This window comes from Metopolophium dirhodum, chromosome 8 (assembly GCF_019925205.1).
Source record: "Metopolophium dirhodum isolate CAU chromosome 8, ASM1992520v1, whole genome shotgun sequence".
Taxonomy (NCBI): Eukaryota; Metazoa; Arthropoda; class Insecta; order Hemiptera; family Aphididae; genus Metopolophium; species Metopolophium dirhodum.
Window position 1 is genome coordinate 28,613,589 of NC_083567.1, and position 27,795 is coordinate 28,641,383.

A 27,795-nucleotide genomic window follows, 5' to 3' on the forward strand; every position below is an offset into this window, starting at 1 on the left:
ATTTAATTCGATATACTTCTCGATTATCGAATAAGACCATTGTTTGGTCCATACAGTTGTCAGTTGTTATCACAAATTGATTGCTGATACAAAATTTAAAATTTAAAACTTTGTCGAAAGCCAACGACGAAACCTTTTAGTCGCTAGACGAATCCATATTGGTTTTAGTTTTTACGGTACAAATTTACGGTTATTGCTGGTAAACATACGTCGGAGGGGAGGGGGCAAGACGTATTGTGCACTCACTATTTATTGATGCCATGCAATTCTCTGCAATATACAGAAATCAGCTCTGACAGGCCATGAATAAATCTATGACACATTGACACTTAACACATCGATATAGATAACAATATAGTATATTGTGATAATTTATTATATACATACAATAATTAAACGAATAGTTAAGCCCTTCTTTTACTTGACATTTTAAAAATTTTAAAAATAATCTGTACTCTATTTTTGGCCTGCAGCTACTGTTAAGTGTTGAGTGTTTAAAATTGAATGTTTGTATTTATTGCCAGTGGTTTTACCTAGAACCTAGCCGTCTGGGTACTAAAGTAAGCTGAAAAAAATTATCGGCAATATAAATAATTATTTAAATGGTTGTAACAAATCATGATACATATTCAATTTTCATAAAGAAAATTACGAAAAAAATTTGGATTAATGAGTGTTTATTGAAAGTTTAAAACGTCCGTTCAAATATTTTTTTTTGCTTATAATAAATATTTATATGAACTGGTTCAAACTAATTACAGACATTTAAATGTAAAACATCAGTTTGATTTTAACCCACAAATAAATATACATTATACATTTACTATTATTGCTGGACATACAGGTTAACAATATTATACATTTAACTATTAAGCATTTTTCTATTGTTATTAGTATTTCTTTAATTGGATAATAATTGAACATTGAAAAAAAAAATACCTCGAGTCGATTAAAGTGAAATTAGTAATAGCGAATCAAGACTTTGAATTCTTTACTGAATGCACTTAGAAAGAGTGTTAACAGAAAAATAGTTTGTTAGAATTGTATTACTGAATTATTGTTTATTATTATAGACGACTGAACAACAGGCATACAAACTGGAAAAACTGTCAGCTACGCAGCCTGCAGTTATAATATTCACAATGTACATAATATATTACAATATTTATGTGTTATAATATTATAGGGAAGGTACACGATGAAGGGACTATTATGTTGCGTAGCCCGTTTTGACTTTAATCAGTCGAATTATTACGGTTGATACCTATAATATACAGTAAAATACCATATTTACAAACAATAGTATTATATATTTATGTCATAAAACTGGTATAAATAGGTAATAAATAATAACTAATAAGTATTGGATTAAGGACTTACATGCATAATATTATTACTTATTAGCTTATTATATGTTTACATGTACAGTGGGGCCCATTATCTTCTTGAAGAATAAATTTAAAAAAACCTATAATGCAATTATGATTTCGTTTAATAGGTTAAGCTGTTATTTTACTATTTGTTTGTACGTACAAATTGTATAATTTTTCTTACACCCTATACCTATATAGGAAGTAGTAATGCAACACGAAATTGTATAGACAATGAATGGACGGAGTAGGTCATGGTAGGCACTTGACTACTCTGCGAACTGCCCCCCTTGATAATCAATATTATCATGATAGCCGATCACTTTATTTTTATTTATAAAATACTTTTTTACTACACATTAATGTAGTTAAATGAGGTTACCCCATCCAAATTAATTTTTATAACTTAGGCGTGAATATGCATATAATATATAATATTTACCAACCTATGTGTGTGTTATGTTAATATGTTATGTATGACTACCCTGCCAGAAATGTCTGCGCACGCTTATCACGGACCGACAGCACCTAATGTACGATATATATACATATTTTAATTTATGACCGACAGTGGCTGTTCAAAAGCTATCATAGACTACATACCAGTATTATACTACTATAGTACTAATGCACTATTGATTATAAATACTAGTATATAAATGACTAACTATAGTACTAACATTCTATTTAAATAAATCACATTTAAAAATACATTTAGATAATATTATATTGTATAACTAATTGTATAGTTAAAAAAGTGGGCAAATGTGGGTCGCTCTGCTGTACAGTAGGTTACAAGCGGGTCACTGTAATGGATGGTGTTACATTTGAATTCAATGATATAATATCATTCTATAAGAAAAACGATTCTGAGCGAAGACGGTCAAACAGCGTATGATGTTATTAAGTATACCTTATGATATTATATGTATGTGAATAAAGTAATTTATATAATATAACCTATGTACGTTGTACCTTGTTTTAAATTTTCAATCCTTAGATATAAAAGTTGAACATTTTATATACTTTTGTCAACAAAATAATTTTAAAATTTAAAATTTGATAAATTTTGTAAAAATTCAAACTTTAAATGCTTATAAAAAAAAAATTATGCCTATTTATTTTAAATATTTTTCAACAGCTATTGTAACAGGAGCCTTGTATTAAATTGTTACGCTTTTTGGTGACAGACACAAAAAAAAAACACATATCATTGTAAAATCAATACCTACATTCATCGCTCCGCTCAGGATCTAAAATTGATACTTCAACACTAATAAATAATGTAAATACAATTATAATTAATTATATATTTAAACTTACAAACAAATTACACATCGCTCTTCAGTGTATACTGACTTTAAAATATTAGAAAATTATTGAATTTTTGGTTTTTGAGAAATTCTAGCATTTTAGAATTTAAAGTTTAAAAATGTGTCCCTAAATTAAAAAGTGAAAACGGTTAGCTTGCGACACATGATACCACGATAAAAATAACAATTAATATACCTAATATACAATCACTTCCCAGATGAAGTACAATACTGTTTAATCGACTATAATTTTTTAGAAATTACAAATTCTTACAAAATATATTTCTGTTTACATTCTTTCTGAGCATAACGTTGCAACTTGTAAGTAATACAGAATTTTAATTACCCATTGGCTATCATACTAATTTTTAATTAAAATACTATTATATATTATGCATTTCTATTATTTTATAATGCTCATAATTGATTCACCCAGCTTATTTTAGTTGGTAAAACAATACTACCAACTATCAAATAGTTGCAGACAAGGACTATTATAGAATAAAGTAAAATGTGCAGTAAAAAATATATCTACGAGACGCTGCATATATAATATATACAAATGTACCTATATAATATTTTCCGCGAAAAACTATTAGCTTTTTATAATAAAAAAATTGTAATTTATATTTAGAAAATTTAGGATTTCAACGTGTGCAGTACCTACTTCAGTGCCTATAATCTGTATGTAATATGTAAAATAATATATTATATTATGTAAGAGGAGCGTATATACATTTAGTTTAGATCTGAGTGCACCACCGGCATACATTATATAGGTTTTCGTTTAATCTGTATTATTTTGTTTTCGTTTTATTTCTTTCGACAATGCGCTCACCATAAAACTAAAAAATGTGTTTTTGTGTATATGCAATTTTATTATAGGGACCGTCAAAAAGACCAAATAGAAATTCCCTCATAAGAATCGTAAAAAAAAATAAAAATCCACCTCACGAACCTCCCCCGAGTAAAGTAATTGGCCATTAAACCTCTGCAGAACCGTAATAAACTCGTATATGAGGAAGTATTAGACGCGATTCGAACGATACGGTAATATATGATGGCTGCAGTGGGCGGGGGGGGGGGGGAGGGCGGGAGCAATTATGCATTTTTTTTGAGTATGGTAATTGATTTTAAATTTAATTTCATCGTACAACTATAATACATAATCGATAACGGACGTCTTGAATTAGTTGCGCGCAGAATTTAAATTCGACAAAATATATTCACTCTCTGCAGTAAAAATATGGTCGGAGACGGAAATTTTTATTTTTAAACATTCAAGTCTAGATTCGGGTCTTTGAACTCGTTGCATTTACGTACATAGTATGTATATACGAAGTACATGGTATATTATATGTACATAATATTATGTATACACTAAGTACATAATATATTATTATACATACGCTATATAATATATATATATATTATTCGCCGACTCGCCGTGTAATATTACGCGCGTGTACGAGTTTATAAGACGTACGCACCGGTGAATATAATATTTGGTTTTAGTGTCTTTGACAGACCACACTGCATGTACACCGGTGTATTAAAATGTTCTTCCATAAATTATGAACGGGCCCTATACCTCCTATAGGTAGGTATATTATACAAGAATACAGGTTGCAGTATATACCGTCTGGCCGAGTGTATAAGCCTCGCTCGGATTTCTTACCCTGAACTCTGATCCGGTTGATTTTTAAAGAGTTATATTATTTGATATTCGAAAAAAGTCAAACGAATAAAATACTGCAATGTTAGCACGCTATATATACATATTATTTATTCTATGCACCTATACTGCAAATGCCAAGGGCGTAAACCACATACGTTTGTACACTCTTCGGGTACGCATATACTGCAAACATAAGTCGTGTTCAACGACAATAATAAAAATGAAGGAAACGTTCGTCATTTTTAATTTAAATTTATAAAGGGTCATCTCTCAGCTGCACTCGAGCGGTTAAGTACGTGCGTACTCATCTACGCTGGATTATTTTTATTTTTAAATCGTACCTACTCCAAAAGGCCCGGTTTCGACATTGCGAATAATTTTTTTTTTAATGAACGAAAATCGCGACTGCGACAAATATATATACGCCCGCCGCCTGTGGCGATATTATATTATGTTATTATATTAAAAAAAATCGCTGTGAAAAAAATACGAAACCATTATAAGGGGGAGGAGACTGTAAAAATATGATTTTATAACTAGGTATATATATATATATATATTATAAAAACATAACGATACATGATTATAGACATAGGTGTCATAATTTATAATATTACTACGATATGCTGTCCATACACGAGTTGTCGTTTTGATCAGAATAATAAATAATATAAACAATAATGGTCTCGTTTGCTTAGCATAATAATATAATGGGTATGTATTAAATAATATTATTAGGTTTATGTATATTCTTGTCAATTGTCATTATTATTATTCGAAGTCTCAGGTCTGCATAAACTGCCATAAATGTGTACTATATATATATATACATACAAAACCATATGTGGAATTTAATTGAAAACTATTTTACAAAGCCTTAAAAAAATAAATGTTAATGGAAAAATATATAAAATAACCAAGTAGGTATAATAAAAGCATTTGGTAGGTTTTCAAGATATTTTTTCTCACGTCAATGCGTCATATGCATAATGTCTTTTCAGTCAAATTATAAAAAAAAATATTAAATTGAATTGTATTTTACATTTAATTACACATTCCTTAAGCTAATTTTACCCGAATGTAGTTCACCACGCTAATACAAATATATATATCTGAATAAATAGGTTTACGTGCAGAGACAAACAAATTACTATTAGCTTAGTAAGGTTTACTATTTTCTTGAAGATATATAAATATGCCAAGTGTGACCACAGTGTTATCGACAAATGATAATGAATCGCTTGCAGTCAGAGTGCACCCTCGGTCAGCAGCTGCAGTATAGGTTACCTATAGGTATACTCATAGGTACCTATGACAAATTAATCGGATGATAACTTTTGAGATACAGGTCCGACGATCGACTTTGATGGTTCAAATGTACAACTATAGTCTATAATACTCTATATGTATAATTTGTACAACCACAACTGTGGCGAAACAAAATTTTATTTCAATTTTGATTATAACTAAGCCTCATGACTACCGACTACGACTCGTCTACGATCAATAAGTACAAGTTATCTAAGCTGGTGAAATAGTTCCGTGATAGACGATCGGTATTTTTAATTTTCAAAAAATGCCATTTCCAGACAACGTGTTAAGTCAACACAGTAAGAAAATATTAATTGTTATTGACGGATACAAATTAAGATGACAAAAAAACATTAGCGAATTTCAGACTAATAAAATATCTAGATTGAATTTTTTTTTAATAATGGCATTTAAACGCTAGCCAATATTATACAGAGGTGTTATATTAAAAAAATGTTGTTCTACTACTATTGTTGGGGGGTGAAAGCCAGTTTACCTTCACGTGATTCACCCTGCAGAGTAACTCTAAATGAGCTGGGACGCACACGGGAAAAACGACGACTTCTCTTTCTAGTGACGCACTCGGGAAACTCTCATTTCCTTATACGTTTCGTAGGTAGGTATACGATGTCTTGCAGTAGGTATAGAAGGTCATACGACCATACGACTGCACTGGCATCGAAAACGTTATTATTTATTGTTTTTACGAGTGGCATGTTATAATAATAATAATAATAATAATAATAATAATATGTTTAATGTTTATACACGGTAGTTGTTGTCCTCACCGCGAGGAATCGTAACAATGTTAACCCGAAAATGTGCGACGGACGATCCGGCCGACAGAAAACAGAGACGACGAATAATTGACAACATCCAGGCCGAGACAAGAACGAAATAATAATAATAACAACACGACGAGGACGTCGCGGAGTTATGATCGTCGTGTATAGTATGCGCGAGAATAGAACGGGAAACATAAATTATTGTATAGGCGGCGGCGGTATATGGAAATCGTTAAAAGTCGGCGGCGGCGGTCCTGCATTTCGGAACTGTGTGTGTGTGCGTGTGTGTGGGGCTGGGGAAGGACGTGCGTAAATCACGAGACGGTGCAGCGTATATGGGAGTTTATGTCGTCGGAATTGGCATCGGTTCAATTATAATATCTTATTTGGACGGAAAACGGGTTAGCGTACATTATTATTATTGTATCGGAAGCGTCTTAATTAGACGCGTGTGTGCCGGCCTAAATTTTTTCTCCATCTCGGATATAAGTAATCGTAAAACCCATCGCCGACGATTATCGCGTCTTCGTCATGGGCCTCGTGCACCGCTCTACATCGTTTCGTGACAACCGCATATGGTCGGCGATTCGTTTCGCAGTTTCGAATATAATATCGCCCCCCCGTTACCGTTATATATAATGAATAAAAACACTATTACAATACGTTAACCTCGCATTACTTCACCCCCCCCCCCCCCGCACGCCGTATACGCGCACGCCATCACGCACGTAATTACGGGTTATGCGGATGTTCACTGCTGCAGATGTGTGCAGTGATGACAAAGATTCGGACACACTCGTATCACGTCCCGTGGTTTCATCATATTATAAAAGGTCACTGGAATTCGAAAATTTCAATAAAAACACTCCCGAGAATTTCGTAAAAATTGGAATGATATTATTGTTACAAGTAAAACAAAAGCGTTTTTTCTTTTAAATTTCAGTTTATACCCCTTAACCCTTAAAATCTTAATTACGCCTCTACCTAATCTGTATATACAAGGGAATCGCTCGATTGCAGCTCAAAGTGACCTTTTATCCTTTATCATATCCCAAAGACATTATATATTAGGATGAATTAAAAGTCTATTATCAATATTTAATCCGTCGTTCGTACGACGAACGAAACGGGACCTTTCAGACTTCGCGGTTACTGTGATTCTATTTATCATATATTTATATTATATACCTACGACATGTATACTACGTAGGTATAATAAATGGCTGAAAAAATTACCAGTAAGTTCTTAAAAGCCCTCCGTGAAGGTTCAAAGTAACTATAAATATTAGTAACCGTGAATTTTTATTGATCTATTTTTGACCTATTCTAAGTCCGCGGCCCGAGGATATATAAGCGTCGTTACAATATTTTCTTAAATCTGAAGAGTTACACATTAACAATATAGGAAAGTGGTACAACATCGAGTTATTTAAATATATGTACCTAATGGATTTTTTAAATTTTATATGTTACAGTGGTCTTAACTCTTAAAAAATTGAAATCTAGATTTTCTGTTGTATATTTTTTCCAAAACGAATAAAATGCAACAACTCTGACAATTACGCACACAGGTTTTTTTACAGATTAAATAGAGTTCATTAAATATACTATTCAAGACATTACATATTATCGATATTATAGTTGACAGTTGTGACCCTTCACCCCCCTCCACCATCGATGTGTGCCATTGAATCCTGATCATATAATCATTATAATTTATGTAATATAAACATAAAGCAAATTGAGCCTTATGATACATCCATACATACATACGTAAACTACATATTCAGCAGTGTAATTAATTTAACAATGAATATTTTGTAATAAAAAATAGTATTATACCTACATCGGCTACATCCAATATCGGCCTAACGAGAGAGCGCATAGAGTTTATTGCTACCTATTGTGTATAATATTATTATTAAAACGCACAGAATATCATAAGTGAAATATTTCAATTATTCTGTGGTTAGTATATTTTATGATTGTAAGCTCGTCTTTGATATCACGTTTCGTGTTTTACTATATGTTGTTTCGTACGTATATAATACCGACGGTGAACATATTATTATAATAACTCCCTGTAAAAAAAAAAAATAAAAATACTTCAAACTTCAATTTTATATTTGCGCTGAAGGTTCTTTTTTGTAATTAATTTTTTTTTTTTGTTATGATACTTAAACGTGCGTTTTTTGTATATTTATATGGCTTTTTACATACCTTACATATATTATGGTCGAGGATTGCGTTTTGCGTGGCAGTAATGTGGATAATTATTATGCACCAGTTGTATGTTTTCACTACCTATAGACGTATAGTGTATTTCATGTATAATAGCGAACGTACAAACCTTTTGTTGTAAGTATTGTATTCAATGATTAAAAGGGTTAAAACAACTGGGAAGATATATAATTAAATTTATCTATACAAATGAATAATAATATTGTGTGCCGTATAGGTATAACGCGTTGTGATGCAAAAATAATAGCCAATAGTTTAAAATTTAGTTCAAACAAAATGAAAAGAACCTTGAACCGTCTTTTGTGTTCGGAAAAACATTTTATCTTTCATTATTAAATCTGAATACACTCGTATTGTATGTTTGGTCAATAATCATTGACCATTGTCCGTTAGAGCAAATGTTAAAATTTCTCTCAGAGGAAGTACGCATGAAACCCGCAGTAGACATAATAATGATGGATACGTGCTAGCGTACTGCATACAACTATCGGTTCTTTCATAGTTTCAAAAGTGTTAATTGACAAAACTACTTATGTATGCTTGTATGCTATGGTAAAATCGATCATTATCTAGAATTTGAGTTGGGAATATTCTACATGGACACACGTAATATATAAATAACATTAGAAATTATTAAATTATTTGATAAATTAAATAAACACAATAAAATTCCAAACAAAGGTGTAGATTGTAAAATATTATACTGGTACGATATCACGTTCCAAATCTATCTTCCTCCACGTTACAAACTATAATATAGTTATGTATAATGTATGTAAGCTATATGCATGATATGTAAAATAAAATAAAATTTTATATATATGTGTTCATGACACATTATACCTACAGATATATGAATTTCAGTTTATCGATATTTTTTAATTTAAACTTATTTACATATTATCATTGATTATGAATACTATTATTCATAAATCATAATCAATGATATTATGTAAACAATAAACATAAGTATTAATTAATAGGTACTCACTATTATTTTTTAAATATCAATGATCAAAAAATATCTGCTGTGTGATTAGACAGGAACTCTCTACAGCAGCGGTTCTCAACCTTTTTATATCAGCGTACCACTTACACAGTTTGAAAATGTTATCATATCACCTACCACTTGACCAAATAACCTTTTTTTTTCTTATTAAAAATGTTGTACGTTATTTTACATGTACATATGATTTTTTTTATTAGGAACTACGCAAGATTATGACAATATAAGCATTTAATGCGAAAAAATAAAATAAAATATGTACAATTACTATTTATATTATTTTTAATATCAAATAAACCAAATAATATTTAATGTAAATATTGACCCATTCCATTTTTTTATAAATTTTTTTTTCTACCACTAGTCGTAAGCCTACCACAGGTTTAAAACACTGCTCTACAGTCTACAACCTAGTAGGTACCTACCTTTATGATATATTTAATATTGTGATTTTTAAAAAATAGTATTAGATACTGTATAGTGTGTATACCAACCTATGAATAGTTAAAATAACAACCAATGAACCGAAACAAAGTGATTATGGACTCAAACCAGTATATTAAACATTTTTCGGGTAATTCAATTTTTATTATATTATATTCTTGTGCAGTCGAATTCGTGTGAAGCATATTATGCACTCCGCCAACGCATTACACGCGTGTGGGTACTTCGAATACGTTGTACGAGTTTACTTTGACTTTGATGCAGGTTAACGTGTTTCCAATTGCAGCCAATTATATGATTGTGGGTCAAAAGATTCGTAAATTATAAAATTTGACTTTTAAGAATCATATAGGTATATTGTGTTATTATGTCCTTGTTCACGGGCGTGTACGTCTGTGAATTGGATTTAATTTATGGCGTTATAAGTCGTCACTCGTCGTAGAGTGGTGTGCGGTCTGAGAATGCTAAATACTCGAGAGACGTTGGTGTTACGCGTAAAAGGTTCAAAGGTTGACCCTTTCAAACGATTTGTGCGAAATCAGCAATTCATCAATATATATTTGACAGATATTAAAATCCTAGAGCACACTTTCAACCACTTCTTATCGCACCCACCCCATCATCTCTCATATATGGTATGTCATATGAGAGTCATATGTGACAACGGTTCGTGTGGAAGTCGCATTATTATTTGATGTACATAATAATATATAATGTATATCAGAATATTATGTATGAGGGTGCACTGCAGATAAACGATGTACTTATAGTCGTATATAAAATAGATGGATATTAGAGTATTTAGATAATAATATGCCCTAGGTATATCGTATATTATAATATTATATTATTTTGTGGCTTATGGTTGTAAAGCCAACGGACTGTAGGTATAATATTAGCCATGGAGATAATAGGCACGGCGATGAAAAAATATAATAATATAACATTATTAAAACGAAAAAATTAATATTATATAATATTATATACAATATTATACATGCATTTTTTTAATCAGCTGCAGTGCTGTAGTGGATACTGTGTACCTATATGATAAAATCGAAGTTTGCTAAAAAAAGAATATTATATTTATATATTTTCAATTTTGCAGAACAATATGAATATTATATGTTTAAGATATTTGAATTTTATTTACAATTTTTCAACTTTTGTTTAAATTCTAATTTTCCAATTGATCTTATTGCAATTATTATTAGATGAAACTATACTTAATATACTCGAACTCGAGAATCGAGATGTATTGCATAATAAATCGTGATAAAAATTAAATTTAATATTCATTACAACTCTATTAATTTTTAATGTTTAAAAAATTGCCCTAAGGATAAAAAAACTATTGTATTTATTGAATTTGTTAATATTTTTCAGATACACGGTTTTCATAATTTGTTTATAAATATCTGAAATTATACCCGTATAGGTAGATTAAATATTATACTAGGTAAACTTTAAAAGTACTTAAATATAAAAATAAGGTCTTCGTTTCGGTTAGGATCTAACACATACTTTTTAGTTAAACTAGTTTAGACTATCGAACCTTTGATTTTGAATATACAAGTACAGAGGGTAAAAAAAACTTTTTTTTATCAAAGTAAATTCCCGATAGAAATATAATTTCAAAGTTATTTTCCTTTTTATACGTATTGGGTACATATTAAATCTATAAATGTTTGAATAGTCTGTTTGAATTTAATTTATAAAAGTTTGACCATTGTTATTATGAATATTATTATAATGTAATTATTTTATATTTTTTTTTTAGCGTATATTTAATATTAATTTTGTAGCAAGTAAGTAAAAATAGGTACCTATACAGCTGATACCTCGGTAATCGGTAACTCAAAGTTCAAAGACAATGAATACACTTTATTCATTTTTATTCGAATTATCAATTTCTGTTTTATCGAAATGACAGTCGTTGGAGATTTCAAGGCGAGTTTAAAATGATCGAATGAGTTTGGTTGAATTATTCTGCGGATTATAATAAATAATAATATTATATTATCTTATGATATAAATTGGTTATAATCTTATTGAGAAGTAGAAGACGTTTTTTGGCACGCTCCTCTTAACACGTAACCGTCTAAAACCATCGTCTACGTCCTATATACTTACGCGGTGCCGAAGCCGAGTAAAACCGATCATTATTAATATTATAATATACGATTAGCCATATTAGGTCACTTATTGTTACGGTACTATATAGAGTGTTGTTCTTGCAAATCGCCCGAAAACTTTGTGCATCGCGTGCGTGCCAAAAACAATGGGGTGGCAATAACGAAACAAATAAAAAACATAATAATGTAACACGCGAACGACGGCGACGACGAGTGGCTCCGAAATAATGCGACGTCCGTCCGCCCGACTGACTCGTTTCTAAGGAAGCCGGTTATCGTATTTAGGTACCACGGTATATAAATTATAATATTGTTATATTCGACATAACTGCACGATGCACAGTATTCAGGTGGTCTTCACCTTAACGCACGCAATTACATAGTTGTTGTATTAAATAGGTACAACTGTACATGATATATATATATTATATTATTAATATCATATATATATATATATAGCTGGTATAGGGGCCTGGCGAGGTGAGGCGAAACCGGGCTATTGAATTTCGGCCATAATAACTGCGCAGGTAGAAGGTTTTTCGGGGGTGTGGATGTACGGTTAACTTCCGGTGTATTTGGTCCTATCGCGTTATCCGGTGACCCCATAGTTGTTTTCGGCAATTGTATTCGTTTTCTGACAAAACGTCGTTTTTCCACCGCCCCCGCCGCCAACAAACGCGCCGTTCTGGTCGTTTGCACCTGAATAATAAGGTCCTCCTCTCGCCAGACAATCGAACCTCGGCGATAATGTAAAATGTAAATCGCAATGAAAAACGCGCGCCAGACCGTGAACGGGGTTTTTTTTTTTTTTTTATTTCGGATGTTATGCTCTGTACGACAAACGAAATTGTTTTCTAAGAAAAACGAAATTTGTTGCACACACGTGTAGGTATATTATACGGATATTTGACCGTTGTATTTGTATTTACAAGATAAATTATTTTATAAGTATGTCTTAATAATATCGACCGGGTGATGTGATCTATATGAGAATGATGCGTTCAACGGACTTTGTGTTTCATAAAAAATGTACTGCAGGTACAATGTAAAATATTACAGCGATAAAATTCGCAATTTTGAGTATCTATTATAGGTAAACCGATATTATAACTAAGGGTACACGTGTCGTATACGCTATCTACAGTCGATTTATTGGTGTCGTATGCTATCTACATTAATAAAGTTATCTACACATTTTCCCAACTACAAGCTCTAATAAAATTGTTTAGGTAAGGTGAGAATACATTTGTTCGCGTAGATAGCATACGACACAAGTATTAATTTTTTGTAGATACGCCGGTAGATAGCTTACGACACGTGTACCACTAACTAAGTAGGTATTTCAATTTTAAATATCTATAATATAGAACTGCGTTTTAGGCGGTGACGAGATTTTCAGTCTAATAAAATTTAGTGCCTTGGCACTTGTATTATAATACTGTAGTTAATGTTCTATATTAAATTGGTTATTAGCTAAACTCGTAAGTGAAATAAATATTAATATATTGGAAAATCAAAAAATTATAAATCAACAAAATCGAGATCAATGTTCACACTCTTTGTCGACTTTTAACTGTAAGAGTGTCCGAGTATAATTAATAATTATTATGAGAAACCTAAATACACATATACACATTTTTTAAACATTTTTTACGCGAAATATAAAAACCATTTTCTCTTAATTAGTTTGTGTTCAGAGTCATCATAAAGCTATTTTGGTCTCTTTTAAAAATTCATATTAGGTAGGCATATTAGAAATTAGAATATTATACGATAACCAACCGTATACTTATAAATAGGTAATAGAAAAACATTTTTTTTTTACACACTGTTCTAAATATTTAATTTAATTTAGCTGTATAACGTTAAATATATTATATGATTAAGATTCTGATTGAAGCAAGAAATCGATAGGAAAATCGGAAGAAAAATTCACTCAGTACCAAAAGCCTGATTTTAATTTTTAAAACATATTTGAATTCCTTATTCTCTTTTCTAGGTTATGTAGTTAACGGATTTTAGATTTTAAAATGGTTAGCTTTCAACAGCCTTAAAATAATCTATTATTTACATTTTTTTTTTCTAATGGAATTTAAGGAATTCGGTGAAAAATGTGAAAGTGTTTATTAATACTAATATGATTTTAATGGTTTGTAATTTGTAATTATTTTTTTATGGGACAAATAATTTAATTTAGTTTAGTTAAAAATACAGTAACAATATGTACCTATATAGTTTCTATTAATTTAATTTTTACTATATTTACCAAAAATATTTGTAGTTTAATAATTACACTAATATTCTAGTCATTACTATTTATCTGACCTACCACATACATTATTGGCCTCAGTATTTAAAAAAAAATTGTATATACCTAGTTTATTTTTAATACAAAAATATTAGAAAAAACCATTTTTGAGTTTATCAAATATTGTAAACTAGACAAAATTATCAAATTACTACAGAGTACCTACAGAAGATATAATTAACAATAACTATAATTTTTTTCTGTTTTACTCTACTTATCATAAATTATGTTACTATTTAAATATCTATAATATTAATTGTTACACTCTATTTCAAGAACTCATCATCTTCAATGCAAGCACTAACTTAAAGAAGTCGAGCAAACTATTATCTATTAATGCATTATAATATAATCTATTTTAATAATAATTGTTTGTTTGCAAATAATATATAAAACAACAAAAAATCAAGTGTTTATTTATCTTTGATTCGAATATTTACACCTAGGTATTTTTTTATGATATTATAATATTTAAGTAAAACATACACTTCTTAATATATTAATACAAATTATTACAAAACGGTTTGGAAAGGTTTGAAACGGTGTTAAACGGTTTGGAAAAGATATATACACGTATAAAGATATATATTATATTATTAATATTTATTTTGCTTTAAATTTTTTCATAGCAATAAATTGCTGTAAATTGTTAATTCATGATTTATGTTAGGGTCCCTAAAGAGTCAGGGCTCCTATACCAAAGGCCTAACTGACTCCCCCTTGCTATGACTCTGCATTGCCATTGCCATGACAATTATTATAGGCTGGTTAAAACTATTAGAAGTGTAGGTAGGTAACCGAGCTTAACTATCAAAACATAAAATCATTATTTATTTGACCGTATGTTATTTTGAAAATTGTATAATCTGCACTAAAACCCAAACAAAGCCTAAACCTATCAATTTTGCATTTTTTCCCGCACACAAAAACATTCGACAAGCGCAACGGCGGAGCACCGTATCCAATCCGGCTGATTGGCCACCTACATCCATCACCTAACCTAACAAAATTGTTTAATCTGGCCACGGAGTGAGGTGCCCGTTTTTTCGTGGAAATAACTACCTATTATTAAAGTTATTACACAAAAAAAATATAGAAATAAACTGGAGAAAACGCAGTAATGATGCGTTGTTTGTATCACATATTGCACTTTGCACTATATAATGGATACACGATCGGGACAGAATTATTTAAACCTTTAAATTGACAGGTGTTGGATATTGTAACTTTATAGCATAGGTCAAACATGTTTACATACATATAATAATATATTTATAGTGGAAATATAGGTACATAAATACATAAATATTACAGATTTCAGAGCCATGTACGCAGACTAAAAAACGTCGAAGACATCGAAGGTTTTGTCATTTTATTAGTCACTTGGAGGAGATATATCAACCGTTACTATATAACAGTTTCAGGTGTTCAAGTATAATATTCTCTTGTTACCTTCATCCGGTGGTCGACTAAACTAGTTTTTTTCCGCGTACGTGTATTTTGTGTATATAGGTATAATATAATTCGTACAACATTTATGCATAATATATTATGGTACATCCACATAGGCATACTATACTGATCCACGCGGCCCGCTCAAAGATGGTGCATATATTTTTCGAATTTTTGGTGAGCATTATATAATACGGAAAGAATTCGTAGGACCTTTAAAATAAGGAGAAAAAAAAACTACTTACACAAAATGAAGAGCTGCAAGTCTTTTCGGGACGTATATAGGTAAATATAAAATAGGTAAACACATATTATATATATACATTTATATGTGAAAAAAAGATAGGGAGATTATGTCCCTTGAATCCATTAACTGCATTAGCTGTACTTTTTGGCAGGCCCGGGTCGGCTGACCAGTACATTGTGTACATACGTTTTGATTAAAACGTACTCAATATATATATATATGAGTGGGATGAAAAAAGAAGAACAGGCAAGAAGCTTTAGATATTTTTTTTCAGCGTGCACACGTGTGGGGGGGGGGAAGGTGGAGGGCAAAGTCCGTCTTTTGTATTATTAACATGTATAAACTTCTTCCCCATCATATTCACGTTCCTTTTTTTTAGGAACAGATAAGCTTTTCCGTGCATCGTCAATCATCGTTTATTGCGTATATAGTCTTTTCATATCACACACGCACGCACTCGAATTTCCCTCTATGTATATTATAATATATATTGTTAAAAAAAAAAACATAAAATACAAACACTGCTGCAGTGCATATAGCGCCGATCCGTTCGCGTATTATATTATAATAGTACGGATTTTCATTTTTCGTACATATAAAAACGAATAAGGTTAGTATTATAATTCTTTTCTGCATGCCTACAATATAATATTATAGGTATATAATATTTATGTACTAAAATAATATATACCTGCAGGTTACCTACGTATTCCGGCTGCAGTACGCCTACCTATATAATGCCGCCAGCAGTGCTCGCTGCAAACTGTTAGGTTCTTAAATCTCAATAAATTCGTTGCTTGCAGTAGTTATTCCGACCGTTGAAAATTTCGTCAACTGTCCGATCTCTCGACGTCGACTTAAACGTTACTTAACGTCGGAAACGCAAATCGGCTTATGCAAAATCCTCTGCACAGCGATAGACGTTAATATGCGCGGACGGCGTGCAAAAAGCCGTCTCCATCGCCGACCTTAGCATTTATATATTACGCGCATATACTTATGTATTATATACGTATACATAGTCTCTTGAGCGCCTTCCACGGCATTTTACTATCTTTTTATTTTTCCGCGAGTTTTTTTTATTTTGAGACATTTGTGCAGTCGTCTCCATCATTGCTGCAGTTCTCGCGCACGCGTCCGTCCAGTGCATATTAGTTGACGTAACTGCAGTGTATGCAGTCTTGCGCGCTTTTAAATTGCATTATTAATAATATATATATTTTTCTTTACCAGACTTGGTAGGAATCATAATTAGTCTCAGCAATGTTAAATATTTAGATCGTTGTTTTATAAATTTACATTATCTGAATTTGCAAATTATCTACCTATATACTAATGCTCGTCAAACACGTAACAGTACACCATAATATATAAGTATAGTACATATTGTATATTATGCACATATAGGTAACCTATTACACATAAAGACGTACTTACCTATAATAATATACAATATACATACATATTTACTATATGTATCTTATTATTAGGAAACGGACTTTGATGCCATAAAAAATAAGAAAAATGTCCTAAAAAAACACTACTTAATGCCTGAAAAAAATGCACTAAAAAAATACCCTAAAAAACTTTAAAAATGTATTTAAAATCAATAAAAACACAATTTTTAATTTAAAACTTATAAAAAAACTCATTAGGTATTATGAAAAATTTATCTTATAAAAAATATTTATATACAATAAAACCTTCTCTTGTCTTCTCAATTATCATCTGCCATTTTTTTACCCTAAAAATTATTTCCAAAAAATTAATAGGTATACAATTTAGATAGGTATATTCGTTATACTTTTACCTTGTGTTTCATAGCACTGTATAATTAGGTGCTGCTTAATATTCTCAAACATAAATCTTCGACGATTATAATTTATCGGTCAGTGTTGTTTTGTATCTCGAGAAACTTCGTGAAAATGATCTAAAAATGTAATAAAGTCCTAAAAATTCAAAAAAATGCAAAAAATGCAAAATAAAAGTTACATTATTTAATTCCTTGATGTATGAAATTAACTTTGTGTTTGGAAAGCAATGTTTTAGATCATTCAGAAAAAAAGGCAATTTGCATTCAAATCCGTTCCTTACATATTATATATTTATAGTATTTTATACTGCTGTACAAAATATATGATTATTTATGGTACGGTTTAAATTAATTATATTTATCTTATAATTTACCCACCACACCTGTTGTTGTTTGATCGTCTGAATATCACAATAATTATACTTTCCAACGAATTACACATAATAATATATGCCTGAACACGATTTAATACTACAGTCATTGTAGACTTACTATGACTTCAATGATGATTATACATAAAGCGAAGAAATACTCATTCTCGACACCCTATTTAATTAAGAGGCTTATATAAAATTCGCAGAGTTTGCATAGCGTATAAATTATAATAAATGTACTTAGTATATATATTTGTTGCGGAACACATTATCAAAGAGCAGTCTAAGACGGTTAAGACGCGTTTAATGCGATGACGGATTTATGACGTGTGTGTAAAACTGTCAGACTTTAAATCACGGTCGATTTTTATATATACTTACGATAGTAATATTGAAGTGCTTATAATGTTATGGCACGCGTAATCGTTATTGTCGTATAGACTATCGTTGTTACGCATTTTTATGATGTTAATATTATTATATTATTATAAGACGTCTTACTGTCTTATAGTATTGAATAAAATTATATATCGGAACGTGTAAAAAGCGGCGAAAAACACGATCACTACGATCTTCATATCTGCTATTATCACAACGTCGTCGAAAATATACTGCACCCGGATCGGAGGAGGACACGAACTTGCGTTGAAGTTTTCAGTCGATACACGCCACAATATACGGCGTATAGTATGGTATACTGATTGGAATGCGGATTTGTGCACTGATTTCGAAATCGACGGTCGTACACGCGCACACATCTCGGAATATAATAACAATGAATGATTATATTATACTGCTGCTGTACATGATATAATATAGCTATACATAGTTGCGTTGTACGAGACGTCTCGAAAACCGAAAATATAATCCCTCTCGGAGCATCAGCACCGGCACCAGGACCAGCCGTTCCTGCAGCATCGCGCGATTCCTCGAGCAGATAATCCTTTTGTCGAAGACCGACAATTCAGTTTCCCCCATCGTCCCGCCTTCCACCCGTCCCCTAAATCCTGCTATTGCCACCGTCGTGCCCATCACCTCCCCTCCGACGTTAACGCTCGTGACGATCGGGCGACGTATGTGTGTGCGTGCGCACATCTCTATATATATATATATATATATGTATATATCATATACATGCGGATATCGGATTTGCCGCATAGGCGATTTATCAAGTCCTCGGCGCAAAACTGCAACAACGGATGTACGGCATAATTTGTTACACAGGCGTTGGTCGGCGCTCTTGAACGCCGGCCAACGATCGTAAATAAAACTAAAATCGAAATGAAAAAAAAATAAAAGCTTCCGAGTCGAGTCCTAGGCCAGAAACTCGCATGCACAATATTATACATATACCTCTATACTGCAGAAGAAAATAACACGCACAATACGTATTATTATTATTATTATTGTTATAAACATCTTTCTTGCGACTATCTGTCGGTGTGCTGCACTGTGAGAAGTGACGCAAAATCGGTGTACAATAATCGCAGGACACGACGTATCCTGCTACAATACGCGTCAAATATATAACTCCCGAGCAGTCGTAAATATATACCCATGTATACGACAGTATAGTGGTGTTCGGACACAATGCGTGTAGACCTGTCGCATTAAAATGTTATTTTTTATAAAAAATTGTCACACCTCAGCGGATAATACGCACCACCCCGTACGTTAGTATGTATGTATCATATATACCCCGTAGTCGCGGTGACGTCCACTCGACGTCGTATTATTTTGAAAATTCTTTTCTTTTTTTCGTACCTACTCACATCTCGTCGCCGTTCGTCCCGAGTGGCTCAGCTGCTTGTAGTCGGTATTTTATTATACATATATACACATAAATATGTACCGACGTACATTTCGCAGGGGAAGATTTTCGACAAGTGGACGTGTGAACGCCGTATGTATATAATATAATGTAATCCTTTTGCTATTAGGAAACGGTGCATTTTGCGCAACACTTTTTGGCTTTTCTCTTCCACTCCCCTCCCACCGTTGCTATCCTTTATATATGTATACTATATACAATAATATATATATACCTAATATGTGCTGTACTGCAGTATATACGCGAACGCTATGCGCGTGTATAGTGTTGTAACACTTTGCCAAATCCCGTTGTGACCCTCTCTCTATTCACATAATATACACACACAACCGAGCGCAGATTTTACGGCCTTGGCAGAAAAGGCATTATGATTGTATTTTTTTTTCTTTTTATTCATTTTTTATTCCAACGAAGGGGTGATCCGGAGCGGGATAGGATTGCTCAACTCCTCTCGCACACACACACACACACACACACACACACGCATGCGCGTGCGCGAGCACAACACAAGACCATATAATATTATTATTATATGAAAAAAACCGGTCTCGTATGAGAAACGAAAAAAAAGAATTATAAATGGGAAGAAACAATAATATATGTGAAAAAATAAACGGTGAAGAAACCATTGAAAAGCAGTTAGTCCCGTTTCGGTGGTCTATACCAGTGTACAAAACAATATAATAATAATATTATATACCTATACAACGCGGTCGCCGCGGCATCGGCTCTCGCGGACGAAACTTGTAAATTTATAATTTCACTATTTCCCACACGGACTCTATGCCGCTCCGAAGTATTTAGAAAATGTGCGGCCGCAAATATTTTCGCCACGTGCAGCAGCAGTGCGCCTTCGGATGATACACAGTACACACTCATATATATATATAACTACTATATAAGTATATGGTGCACACTAGCTATTTATATTATAATATATATTGTATTGCTTTTTCCGCGTTTTCGGGTCCCCACGTCGGGCTCGATTCTAATTTTGAAGAATACATTACTATCCACCGCCACCATTGTGTACACTATATATATATATATATTATATTATGGAAGATATCGGGGTAAAAAGTTTGCTGCCCGACCAGCCGTTCCTTTGAACTGCCGTCCCGAGAGTTAAACAATTCCTTCTTTTTTTCGGGGACAGATTTTTTTTATTTCCGGACTGCCCTACACACGCGAACGACGAGTATTTATGAGCTTTATTTCTTCCTCAGCTCTCTCACTCTCTCTCTCGGGCACATATTATACGCGCGTGTTTAGGGAGCAACGGTTTTATTTTCTTCCCCGTTTATCTCTGAAACCAGCGCAATACGATACTGTAACTTATACAATATATATACGCCGTAATATACGCACGCAATATTCATCACCACTTCTTTTTTTCTGCGTAAATTAAGTATATAATATGATATTACATGGTTCTGACTTCAGTTGTTCGAGTAAGTTAATACCGTTTGTAAGCATACACGGCCATAATATTAGTTATTATTATACGATTTAAACTCGACGCGACAGTTATTATTCGAACACTGTCTGTACCTACACAACGATGACAACATATTAGTATTTAGTATTCAATTAAATCTTCGTTAATATTTAGACGTAGCACCCGACTATAATATTATATTAAAATTTGCGCGAATCTATATACCTTCGCGGTGGGTTTGTGGCAAACAATATAAACGTTTATTGATTTAAAAATGAAATTATCAAAAATATATTATTTTTTGTGTATATACTTCAATAGGAATATATATTTGAAGTGTAATAATGGTACTTTATTATTGTTTTTAATTTACCGTAATTCAAACTTTGATTTAAATTTTAAATTGTAGCCCTTCGTTCGTCATGACGTTTCATTAAAATATCTACTATACCCACCTATTGTGCACAAAATACATCATCGAATATTAAATGTGAAACACACATTATTATACCTCAAATATCTGATGAAATATATTGAATTCCAGAATGATACGCATTTGAATAGGGACGGTTGTATCATAAATTAATCATGTTAAATAGTTGGAAATCCAAAATTAAATAGCATGAGGATGACGTTTGTTTGAAAACTATTTGTTTACGTTTTACCGACTTGTCGGACAGTTCTCTCTATTTTCATGAATAGGTTTGTACTGCACGCTGCAGCAGTATTTAATTACAATAATATATTATACTGTATTGTATCAGTTTAAACAGTTATTTAAACTGGTAACCAGTAACCACATTCCACTAGATTGGTAATCAAGTTGCATCGACAAGTATATAACCAAAGCATATTATAATGCCGTAATATTATGTCGAGATCGGTTAGGGAAAACATTATGTTAACATCGTTCATTTTCCGGTTTCCCAAAATATACAAAATACCTATATAATCCATGATATATATATATATATACTATTATACGTCTATAAGTGTATACCGCGTCTATTATATCCATTGATTATTATGATCACGATAAGTGATCGTCATCACTTTATAGCCTTATAACAAGTACGTGAATTATTGATCGTCAACGCGTATAATATTATATAGTGTGTGTTGTAAAAACATTTAATAATATAAATTAGAGAGCTTATGTTTTATACAATACAAACATACAATACAGGTTTAATATATTATAATAATATATATGTATATAATGTCGGTGGTACCGATGCACACCACATATGATTATAATAATATATTATATTGCACACATTTACACCGAGTCTCTAATCCCTATTATTATGCCTAGGTGAACCTATAATTCGTGAGTTTAGTCTTCCTGACGTGATCGACGACGTGTTCGTATCCACGGTTGTTATGATCGTATAGTCGTTCGAAAAATTTCTCAAATCGCGTAGGTATATGGTCAGATTATAATGCATATTGTACATTTTTTTGCGCTGATATAATTATATAGCACTTGGCGACTGTTTTTTTTTTTGTTTCTGGTTTTATCATTTAGAAAGGCCGAATAAAATATAATATGAATAAATTACAACACCCGATCTTTACGAGAATTCCTGTAAATCGCGGAACAGGTATATCTACGATATAATATAACGACGATTATAGTATTTTTTTTTAGTATCGAGGTCTATGCAATATAATATTATATATTACACTAATATAGTTTTATGTATATATATAAAAATTATTCATAATATATTACGGCAAGTTTTAATTTGATTTTCAGACTTCTTCTCACTATACATATAGCAATATAAACCGTCCGAAATGGAAAACAGTAATTTTTTTATAAACATTTTTTTGTAGGTCCCGACGCGCCGTCGTTGGTCTGGAGTATATTCGATTCGGATCAGAGGCAAGCCCTCTGATCATACTTCTATATCATATTATCAAATTACAAATGAGGGCATTATTAAATTAAGTATACATTTATATAATAGGTACCTTCCTTCTATGTTTATAAACAAATACAAAATATGAAAAAAATAAATAGATAAACTTTTTTTTAAATAGTTTTATAAAAAGCCGATCTAATGATATAATGTATTTTCCTGCTTTTAAACATATTATACTTTGTTTATCTATGAAAATTAATATTGAACGAATTTATGTAAAATTAATTTTTTACACATAAAATAGTATTTTATACTGGTATAAAATGCCATTGCAAATGCTTGAATATATCATTTTTTATCCAAATATTTACTAGAATAACAGTTTGATATGGTCACTAACATCTAAATTGTGCAAAAATATGCATAGCTAAATGTCATATTTATAACGGTAATGCATTTAATTAAATTGCACATCACTTGTATTGAATTCAAAACGACATTTATTGACATGGAAAATCGTTAAATTCACAGCCCTGGTTATTTGTATTATTTATTTGTGTAGGTAGTTATTTTATATAGTATACTCGCACCACCAACTAAACCTTCTCAAGCCGCCTCTGGTTTGGGTCAACGAGCAAAAGATCCGTGTGGTGCTTGGGGTCGACCACTATACGCACACACAACCATATACATGTACACACACAAATATATACAAATCGGGTCCACATTTATATATTATTATTATGTAATATAGTGCGTCCGCATAATATTGTCCACCCACTATATAGGGTATATATGTATAGTTTATATTTTATATATATAACGCTATGTATATAGAACCTCTCTTCATATACCGGTCAGCCGTCGCGTATGGTCCGACACACACGTGGTACCCAAAAACCGTGTATTATACCCTGTATAGTCTACTATAGCTATATGTATATTATATATATATATATTGTATTGTATGTATATTATGCGCACACGAACGTAGAAAGTAGAAAGCGCTTTGTTTATTATCGCGTCGGACAATATAATAATAATAATAACGTATATAGGTGTATTGTATTATAATATTATATTATAACACACGTGGTGTATATACATATTATAATATAGTTTGTCGTTTGCGAAAAATCGTCTGTGCCGTCTGTTTGGCGGATGTGGAAGGGGTTGTGGTGGAAGTGCGGGGAGGGTGAGAGAAAAAAAAACCTAACCGCATTGTTCCGAAACGTCGTCCTATAATCTCTCGGCGGAAGACAGACGAAACGGTTTTCGTCGGTCCGCTCGAGTCTATAATATACAATCGTACTATGCATATATTATATTATATTCACCATGTATATATATATAAATAGATAGGTAGTAATATACATAAGTACCATGACCCGTATAAATATATAAAGTGTACAATAATAATAATAACACATGACATTGAGCCCAATACGGTTTTTACGACCCTCGACGAGACACGCGCATTCCTCATAATATTATCTTCTATATAGTCACATGTTTACTATTCGATTGTAGGTAAAATCGTAACATCGACAACTATACAATATCCTATGGTTAGGTGACGACGCGCGATCACAGTGAAAATATCTCTCGAAAATAAGGCGGCCCGCCAACACACACACACACACACACACACACACACACACACACACACACATATACATGGTGTAACAGATAGAACTGACTTTTGTTCTAATCAATTTTCAAAATGTTATATATAATTATTTATATTCACTTGCGCCACACTGATTATATTATTCAAACAACTATTTTAATTTTTTAACACTGAAAATCAAAAAAACTAAAAATTTGATTTAAATTTTTTTGGATATATTCAAAATACCTCATTTTTGAACCTGATTATAAGAACAATTTTGATAGTAAAAACATTTATCAAGTCAAGTAGTTTGTTTTTTAGAATTGTTTAAAATATCAATATTTTTTTGATTAAATGAACTTGGAACGTAATAACTTTTTTCAAAATATTTTTTTGGGAATTTGTCGACATGAGTATATAACTTAAAATATTTACATATCAAAAAAAAAATTATTTTAACATTTTTTGTCATATTACGTTTAAGTAGGTATCATTCATTTTTTTTTCGTCAAGTCTTTTTGTTACACCTTGTATTGTTATATATTATATCATTATGTAGGCTCACACACACACACACACACACACACACATAAGTCCGAAACTCGAAATAAGTACCCAGAACCCACCTATATAAAACGCACCGATAAGTCGTAAAACCGACGACCGCGAAGTAAACGGTCCGTGCGTCGCGGGCGTATTATTGTGATGTACGTTTTCCCGCTCGCGGTCGCAGTCGCCCGCCCCGGACTTGCACCGCACTCGGTCTCTTCCGCTCCGTATACGTATTATACATTATTATTATCATTATTATTGTACAGGTTTTACGACCGAACGCGGAAAAGTTTTCTTTTGTCCCGGCGACGACGGTTTTTACGACGTGCGTGCGCCTCCGGCGGCGGCGGTCGTCCGTCCGCTGTGGCAGCAGCACCTACATAATATATATATATATTTACATGTATATTGCCTATGAGTATAATAAGCGAACGAGAGTCCTATATAACCCAACCTGTAGTGTCTGTGCGGGCCGAACGAAAATATCTCAAAAGGCACCATAACGGATCGTACCAGCTACGGTTTTCGGTGGGTTTGATGGGAAAAAAATAGTCAACACTTCGCCTGAAAGTATTTCAGCCCCCCGAACGATTGTTTGTTTCGTTTCGAAAGAGTTTATAGTATTACATTTTCCATGGTTTTGTTTGTGATATTGTGCATGTCGTTACTCCAATAGTCAAAATCGTTATCAACATTTTAATTATTACAGTAATGAAAAACCTGTTAGAGTTCTAAAAACAATGAAACTATAAGCACTTTAGGTCCCCGAATGATTTTACACTTGTGTCTCATATTATGTGTAGACTGACCTATCGATATTGTGTAAAAACGAATCACTACGAATGTTCGATTGTCCATATAGCTGTTTGAGCGTTTAAAATTGACTCTGTATATAATATAGTGTACGCAGTTCTAAGACAGGTTATACTCTCTTCGAATGGGTTTTCAAATCCGGTCACTATGATAAAATCATTTTGCACATTGACAAAACATATTGACCAAATTATCTTTGCTAATATGGTAACGAGTGAAGGCTTTTTTTTCGCGTGTGGCAGATGAACGTAAATAGAAATGATCTACATTCGTCATTCCTCCTGCGGTGCGTGTCGCTCGATTACGGCCGTCATTGATGTATTACCCGTGGTTCAGGATAACGATGATATTTGCATTTCTTAAAAATATAAAATAAAAGGATATCAGATTCGTTAAGGACACGAGTGAAAACGTTTATTTATTAATTTTCCGTGCTACCAACACGCGACTTTCCGCGTATACCACCACGTACTCTTCCACGTACCACTAGCCGCGGTACACGTACCACGGTCAGAGAACTGCCGACTCATACCAATACCAATGTCGAACGCGCGCTATAACTTAACCGCGGTGTAATGCTCGACCGAGCCGTATTCCGCAGGTTAGGATTTAGCGTTTGTATATTATTTGATAACGTTAAGTGAGTGGTACAGCAGCTATACCCAGCTGATAATCTCGAATCGGCGATTTATTAGTATACATACCGACTATTATCTCGAGTTGTAATATTTTGTGAAACAGTTTGCACGTATATATATATGCAATACGTATAGACGAAATGTGCTTCAATGATTAAACGACTTTCGTGTTTCTATGGTCACCGAGTACCGACGCATTACAGTTATCGCAACAAATGAATTATGTATAGAATATTATTATTGCGACGGGCCGGCTTATTTTACGATACGGCCGATAAAGTAAGTCGGGGTCGGTCAGAGACGGTTAAAACATCGCGACGAATGATACGATATACGATGTATCACAATATTATATTAGTATTATGTGATATCATTTTGTTCGTTTGTTCGGCCTTTGCGACCCGTATAATATAAATAATGTAACCACTGGCAGTCGAGTTTGGTGTTTTTTTTGAAAAAAAGTTTCCGTGGACAATGTAGTATACTGTATTCGTCTGCAAGGGAATTCTAACACGTTACCATCGAATTTCCCTTGAAAATAATAGTAAAATATGCACCTCTTAATC